Here is an 8,222-nt window from a genome sequence, read left to right on the forward strand (position 1 = left end):
TTATCAGGAACACCTGAGCAGCTTGGTGTTATCAGGAACACCTGAGCAGCTCAGTGTCTTCCTGCTTTATTTAGCTGCAGACAAACATTTCCTCTGCTTCTCTTCACCGGGTTTGGCTCCATTGCTTTAGTTAGTTCTTTAGGCGTTGCCTTGCAGCTTCCATCAGTAAAATCGTCTTTAATGTGTTTCTTGGTGTGTTTTAGGGCTTTGTACTGGATAGTTGTCTTGGTAAATGTGGTTCTTTAGCCACAGTTAGCACATGGTGCTAGTGTGTGCAGTGATTAGTGGATTTGGTGCAGCTGAGTTGTGTCTTTATCTTGGCTGTAGTGAGTCTTCAGTCAGACACATTCTGTATTCTTGTTTGAGAACCAGCGTTGGTTGTCCAGAAGGTAAGAGTTCCTGTCCTGATTCTCTGTTCTCAGAGGTTCTCTGGTAGGCTGCAGGAGACTTTAGCGTTTGGGTTGTGCTAGTTTGGTTTTTGTACGGTTTCATTTGGACGACTATCTTGAGGCTCCTCCATGTGGTTTAGTGAGGTTTTCTGGAACAGTTCTACAAAGCAACCTGCAGCAGAAGAGACTTTGAGAGTTTTTAGGAAGTTCTGGAGACCAGACTTTAGAGCAGCCGAAACATTTGTCAGCAGTTTGAGCAGGAGAAGGTGAGCTTCAGAGTAGAAATGAGACGGAAACCTTCTTGACCCATGTGGTGAGGTCCTGTACCAAGAGTTTGAGCAGGTTGTGAAGAGTCTGTAGTTCTTTGGTCTGAAAGTACAAGAAGTGACGACTCCATTAAAGGAGAAAACAGGAGATATTGTTGGTTCTTCTGTCGCTCTGCAGTTTCCTTAGACTGAATATCAAGTTTATATTTTAAATGATTTACCATGTGAGCCCAAGAAGACTTCAATAAACTCCCTCCATCCCCTGAACACAACATATTTTATTACCATGTTAAATCTTTTTTTTTAAAATGTTTTTGAGTTTTAATCATAGTTTTAGCATAGTTTTTTTTTTTTAATCTTTGCTTGTTTAGTTTGTCATCTGTGTAAAAGGTGCTAAACAAATAAAGTTGAATTGATAAACTGAATAATTGACTAACTCATGATTGTGACAACAGAAGTATTTTCATTGTGATTTAAGGGTTTGTTTCATTTTTAAGGTTGGGGTTAAAATCTTGATAGAAAATGAAGTTTAAAGAAATAAACAACATAACCAGAAGCAATTAAATCAAAGGAAAAAAATAATACAATTAAACTTTTAAAAAGTTTTATTATTAAAAAGATTTAAGAAATTTAAGATGTAATGCTCTAATTAAACATTTATTTTTTTAATTAAATGTTTTGCATTTTTAAAAAAAAAAAATTTAATATTCTTCTTGTTGTATTTTTTAAATGTTTAATTATGGAAAATATTTTATCTGCAATTTTTAATATTTGTATTTTAAAATTTTTGTTTAATTTTATAATGACATGTATCTTGTTGAATTATGTAATTCAATATTTTGTCTGTTTAATATAATTTAATTGTATCTAATGTTTAACTCTATTAAACAGACAAAATATTGAATTGGATAATTCAACAAGATACATTTCCTTATGAAATTAAATAAAAATTTTAAAATACAAACATTAAAAATTGCAGATAAAATATTTTCCATAATTAAACATTTTAAAAATACAATTAAACAAGAAGAATATTAAATATTTTTTTAAAAATGCAAAACATTTTATTAGATTATTAAACCTTTAAAAAGACAAAACATTTAATTAAAAAATTAAATGTTTAATTAGAAAATTACATCTTAAAGACAATAAAACTTCAAAGAGGAATTACACAGAAAATACAATGAAGCATTTAAAAAGAAAATTAAACATTAAAAGGTGGTAAAACATTTAAAAAGAAAAACCTTAAAGATTTAATCGAAACATGAAATATTGGGAACGAAAAAGAAACTCAAACAAGCCGATAAAACAATTAAACATTAAAAAGACAAAACATTTGGAAATCAAATCAGACATTAGAAAAGAATAAAAGGTGAGAAAAGAGCAAAACTAAACATTTAAGAAGAATCAATCTAAAGACAAAACATTGGAAAAGACACCAGTTAGACTTTAGAAGATCAAATTAAACAGGAGAGACAATAAAACGATCAAAAAGAGCAAAAACATAAAGGTCTTAAAGCGTTTTCTAGTCTGAAATGAAAACATCAAGTTGTTTCTTCAAATATTTCCTCTTTCTATGTTCTTGGTTTGATTGTGGATAGATTTACTAAGAACTCATTTAGAAAACTGCTTTCCAGATAAAGTCTACTAGTAGTTGAAGGCATGGATCAAACTAATGTTACCTTCTGATCTCCACAAACTTTACTGTTCAGTGAAGAGAATCAAAGTTTGTTGAGGATTTCGAAAAAACCCACAGGTGAAGGTCTGAGAAGAACTCAGATGGATGGTCTAAATGTGAAATCAAGACTCATGGTCAGAAGTTTTAAGGCTTCTGTTAACCAGAAAGTTCAAACTAACAGAGAAGTACTGAGAAACTTTTAAAATCTCAGTCCTCAGACTGTCTGAAGGTTCAAACTAACAGAGAACTAGTCAGGAACTTAGAAGATATCAGTCCTTGGACTGTCTGAAAGTTCAATCTAACAGAGAACTACTGTTGGACTTAGAAAATTTCAGCCCTCAGACTGTGTGAAAGCTCAGGTCCTGAGGACTCGAGAGGTGTGGAGGCTTTGAAAAGTCTTGGAACTGAGGGTTCCACCCTCCAGCACAAAGGCTGAAGTCCAACCTCCTGAGAAAAACGGTCGAGTCGAGACTCGAGTTAAAAAAAAACCTCAAAAATGACGAAAAATAGATGATAAATGCGCAAAAAAAAGAATATTTAGTATCTGAGCGAATAGCTCAGGGGATAAGAAGACAGACTACCAAGTGGAAGGTCGCTGGTTCAAGACCCACCAACGGCACTTTTCTTTCTTTGTCTTTGTCAGAATTTTGAGAAAATTTAAGAAGTGTCTGGTCTTGAACCAGCGACCTGCAGCTCCATAGGCAAATCCTTAACTCACTGAGCTACAGATCAGATAAAAAAACATCATTTCGTCGTCCCTTTGACATCGTAGTTCCCGAAGTGACCACATGGGTGGAGCCAAGGCGGAGTCTGGGTGGAGTCAGGGCGGAGAGTAGGCGGGGAGGTGGGTGGTGGCCTCCCCTCTCTACTCCCCCACCTCCCCCCACCACCCACCACACCTTCCCCCGCCCGACGAGTTCTTCGAGTCTCCGCGAGTTCTTCGAGTCTCCATGGGTTTTCCCGAGTTTCTGGAGTTTCCACGAGGTCGGAGGCAGAACAAGTTGTCATGAAGAGGTGTTGAAGTCGGTCAGGATGGACTGACTTTTTACAACAACTAGAAGGAAGACAACTAGAAGAGCAGGTCTTAAACCACCATCCATAAAATCCATGGAGTCGGCTCCAGAGAAATGGCAGAAGGTCAACTTTTATCAACCTCCATCCAGATGTTCAACTTGATATCTTTACTTTGACATTTTTAGCACCACAAGCCTTTAGTATCACACTTTATCATTTATTAGGACTTTCATAGAATCCACCAGCAGATTTAGTTTTTGTTGAGAAACTTTATTCTTGTCATTGTGGGACTGCAGTATTTAAAACTGTTCCTTCTATTTGACCTCATGTTTATTAGTTTTAGTGGAGAAAGTTATTTTAGTTGTCGATTAGTCTCTTAAAAACCATATAATAAATTGGATTAGTCAAGAGGTTTAAATTTCTTACTTTGTCAAATTTTAAATATGACAAAAAATATAAAAATAAAGTGTCTTGAGACAATTTGATCTGAATTTGGTGTTATATAAATAAAATTGAATTCAAATTGTATGTATCTTGTAATGTTGGAGTAATTCAGCCATATATGTTGGAAAACACATTTTCTTTGTCCATTAATCTGTTGATTGTTTTCTCCACTAATTCATTTCTTGTTTTGGTTTATAAAATGTCAAACCCAAATATATTCAGTTTACTGTCAGAAACACCAAAAAGATTTACATTCATGATGCAGGAATCAGGCAGTTTTTCACTTTTTATCTTAGTTTAGTCAGAAAGATAGTTGTGTGAATTGTTGCAGCTTGTGAGCCGTAGAAGGTTATAATCTTTGGGGCCGAGTGTCAGAAAACATTTAGAAACCAACATCAACAAAATACTCAACAAAGATTTGAATGTCATTAAAGGGAAATCCAACTTTTGCATGACAATGTCTAATTAAAGGACATTTATTTCCAACGTAAATGTGTGATGTTCATCCTCTGGAGCTTTCTTTTCACATCGTCTTCCACCTGGACTGGTTTGGTCAGGAGCATGTGTAACAAACATTTGAAAAACTGCACTTTAACATCAATGAATGACACTGAAGTTTAATCTCTACATAAATGAGACTGAGTCTGGATGTGCTGCTCTGTCATTAACTCCTAAGTTTAGGGAAACTTAAAACAAAAGAGGACAGTTCAGATAAGACTTGAGAATGAGCTCATGTTGAACAAACATCTCAGACTTTCTGAGCTTCAGCACCTCTAGCAAGATATTTTAACAACAAGCAACTCAAGAGATCCAGAAGTTGCAGAGAGTTAGCTTTAGCTGAGCCAAAGAACATGTGGGACGCTAACCTAGCAAACATTTCAGACTTTTCTCTGTCAATTCTGAGAAATAATTTACTATTTAATGACAGAGCTACACATCTTAACTCAGTCTCATTAAAACAGACTCTAATTCAGTGTCATCATCCATATTAAAGTGCAGTTACCCAAAATGTTTGCTGCATGAGCTCCAACAAAACCTGTCCAGGTAGAAGGCAACTTTGACAAACAGGAAGTGGACGATTCCATGCAGATTTATAGAAGGGGGAACCGGACTGTACTAAGTGTGGTCGAGTATAAAGGGGTGTTTTGTGGGTTTTTAAGGCTGATAATGATTATTAGTGAGACATTTGGAGTAGATATTCATTTGCAGGAAATGAAAGTATTTAAAATCTTGGAATTAAACTTAGAAGAACACAAACTCTAACAGAAAACTTTGTTGATACGTTTTTGTTTTGTTTACAGATGTTAAGTTAAAGGAGTTTTATTTGTGACGTATAACCAATCAAATCACTCCAGAAGACAGAGTAACCACAGGTAGATAAAGGTCCAGAGCCAAAGTAGCGCCATTTTTAAATTTATTTATTACCATAAATCAGTAAAAAATAAAATACTGATAATCAGTAAATCAGTCAGCCCACAATTACTACAATTCTACAATGTATGTCTCTTTGCTTTGACTTGTTATTTGTACAATATACGATGTATATGATGGTGTTTTTTTCATACCAGAGGCTATATTATGATGTTTTCTAAGACTACTCTGGTTGTTCTGGCTCTGGGCCCCTGCACTCCTCCTCTGTTGTTTTCTGGATTGTACTCAGCTGCATGTCTTCGTCCACCCGGCCTCCGTTGACTCGTCCCGCCTGCCGTCTCTGGAGCTGAAGCTGGATTGGAACAGACCAAAGTACAGTCCAATCACGATGCCAGCTGCCTCTCAAAAGGCTCCTTCATCTGGCAGGTGGCGCCACTTCTTCTGAGGGGAAGCTGAGCTGGTCCAGCAGAACTTTGGAGATGTGTTCCAGTGGTTGGTGGATGTGTGGAGATAGAGAGGGACCTTTGAACTGTTCACAAAGGAAAACAGGGAACTCATTGGTAGTTTTAGTTTAGGGTGCTACTGCGGTGTGTTTTTGGGTTTTCAGAGGTGAACAGGAAGAGGTTTTTTTTGTATTGATTATCTTTTACATTGTTCCTGGTTGGAATGCCCATCAATGTCAACATGTAGTTCACTTTTAGTTCTGCTGATTTATTTTTATTTTACTAACACCCATTTGTTTTTAACCCCCTCACATGTTGTGTTGTTGTAAACTTACTCTTTCAAATAAATTCTCATCTAAGCCTCTGGAAACCAGCGTTTGGACTGTTTTTGTGTTGCTCCTCACCTACTGACAGCTGTGGACTAAAGGCTATACTGTGACGTTTTTAGAGCGACATGCTATACTATGATGTTAGATGGGCGACACGCTATACTATAGGCCTTTTTAATTGATATATTACTGTGACGTTTTTTTTGTTTTAGTTTTTTTTTGTTTTTTTAGCAACATATAAGAATTCGAACAGTTTTAAAAGTTACTATACTTGAAATTATTATTCTATGGCATTTTTTAGATGACATATTATACTCTGATGTTTTCTTGAATCACATACTATTTTGACAATATACTGCACTATGACATTTTTTGAACCACATATCATACATGACAATTTTAGGCAACATCCTATCATTTTGCGCTTTTTGAACCACATAATAATCAACGTGCTGTACTATGAACTACAGGCCATACTATGTTATTCTTGAGTCAAGCATACTATGATGTTTTCTGAACTACATCCTATACTATGGCGTTATACACAGAGTGCTTTGGTTACATGTTGATTTATAATCTAGATTTTTTTCTGTTTTGTTTTTTGACAGGATTACCACAGACCTGACTGTGAACACCGTTGACACCCACCTGAGGGAGACGCTGCCTAAGATCTCAAGGCTGCTTGGTCGTGGTCTTTCTGGCACGTACTCTTCAAAGATGAGCCGGGAAGTTTAACACTGATGGAATGACACCAGGTCTAAGCCGACAAACTTCCAATTCCTCCTCAACCCATAGTCTCTGGGAAACCTACATGGAGTAAGAAAATTAGACAGAGAAGTAATTAAGTCTGTACACAACATATTAAAAAAGAAATCATGCTTATAAATTAAGTACAAAGAACAGAATTCGCCAATATACTGGAGACCAGAGCTATTTAATTTGATAATTATAACCTTGTTTGGTAACATTTCAATTATTTGAGAGCAGTCCTAAAGAACTGCCTGTAATCCCAATCATAAAATGGATTTGGAGGAAGAACATAGATGGTAATCTGGATATATATGAGTTAGGCTTTATCACTACTATTGGTAGTATTGGTGGTAGTAATAGCAATGCGACTACTACTAGTAGTAGTAGTGGTAGTACTCACTACTGCTGCTGATACTGGCACTGCTACTACAACTTGTAATATTATTACAAATGCTGATACTACTTCTATGACTCTGACAGCTGTTTATACTACTACTGCTGCTTGTACTTTTTGTATTACTACTACTGCTTGTACAACTATACTACAGCTACTATTAATCGTCTGGTATTTGGTTATCAAGCTGCTAGCTCGCCTTAGCGTTTTGCTAGTGGCTAACTAGTTAGCTCTCACAGACTGGAAGCTCTCAACAAGATTTCATAATGAAAAAAAGAGCCAAAAACTATTCTTACCTATGAAAAGTCATTCCAAGTTTCCTTGTCTCAATCGTACGACGTAGTGTGTAACTGTATGCAGCACAGTGAGACGGCATACTTGTTGTTTCCGTTTTCACGCCGTCTACATCAACAGAATGCACTGAAACCTTGTCCCCACTAGCTTAGCCTCGCTGTAGCACGCAGCTCAAAGGGGCGTGTCCTATCTACTCATTCATATCTATGACAACCACGGTGGCTGCACATAAGGACGCCTGATGTTGATTAGCTGCGTAAATACCATTATATACAGTCTATGGTAAATACGTTTGTGAATCGCATCATTGGCTGCAGCAGCCAGTCACCGGTCACTCACTGACTCACATTGAAAAATAGCACAGAATGAATTGTTACGTGTTTATTTTATTTACAATTTAGGTTGGATTTTTTCTTTTCCTTGCGCAGAGACCGTGTCAGCAGTGCGCAATTGCGCACGCGCGCAGCTTAGAGGGAACAGTGCAGACAAGGAGACCTAGTACTTGTGAAAATGACAAAGCTGCAAATGTCATCATCTGCAGCAAAAGAAGGATGCAATAAGAAAGGAAATATCACCAAACAACAGTCACCAGTTAAAACTTGAACACTGGCCTCCGAACACTGTGGCCAATCACGAACAGACACGTTACACTGAGTAATGTAGGTGTCATGTTTTGATAAACGAGTAATTGCATTGAATAAAAAGGAATACCTGGTTCCGTGGCATCAATTTTTCCAGTCTTAACTGTTCAATCAACAGCGGGGCAATATTAGAGAACTGCAAAGCTAATGAGTGCTCTTTTAAAGGGTGAATAAAGCACAAAGTTTAAATGTATACAGTACTCCTTTAA

At 36.5% G+C, this 8,222-nt stretch overlaps 1 long non-coding RNA gene across 2 annotated transcripts; it reads right to left on the bottom strand.

The window, feature by feature from the left end:
• Positions 1–324: 324 nt before the first annotated feature.
• LOC129349284 (uncharacterized) lies at positions 325–7,655 on the bottom strand. 2 transcript variants are annotated; one of them, XR_008602232.1, is made up of 3 exons: positions 7,375–7,655; positions 6,583–6,741; positions 325–758 (listed from the first exon to the last, which is right to left on the bottom strand). It is a non-coding gene; the product is annotated as an uncharacterized LOC129349284 (long non-coding RNA). The 2 variants fall into 2 exon arrangements; XR_008602231.1 differs by lacking the exon at positions 325–758 and adding an exon at positions 5,189–5,684 and having other exon boundaries at positions 7,375–7,648.
• Positions 7,656–8,222: the final 567 nt, after the last annotated feature.

Source organism: Amphiprion ocellaris, chromosome 7 (genome assembly GCF_022539595.1).
Source record: "Amphiprion ocellaris isolate individual 3 ecotype Okinawa chromosome 7, ASM2253959v1, whole genome shotgun sequence".
Taxonomy (NCBI): domain Eukaryota; kingdom Metazoa; phylum Chordata; class Actinopteri; family Pomacentridae; genus Amphiprion; species Amphiprion ocellaris.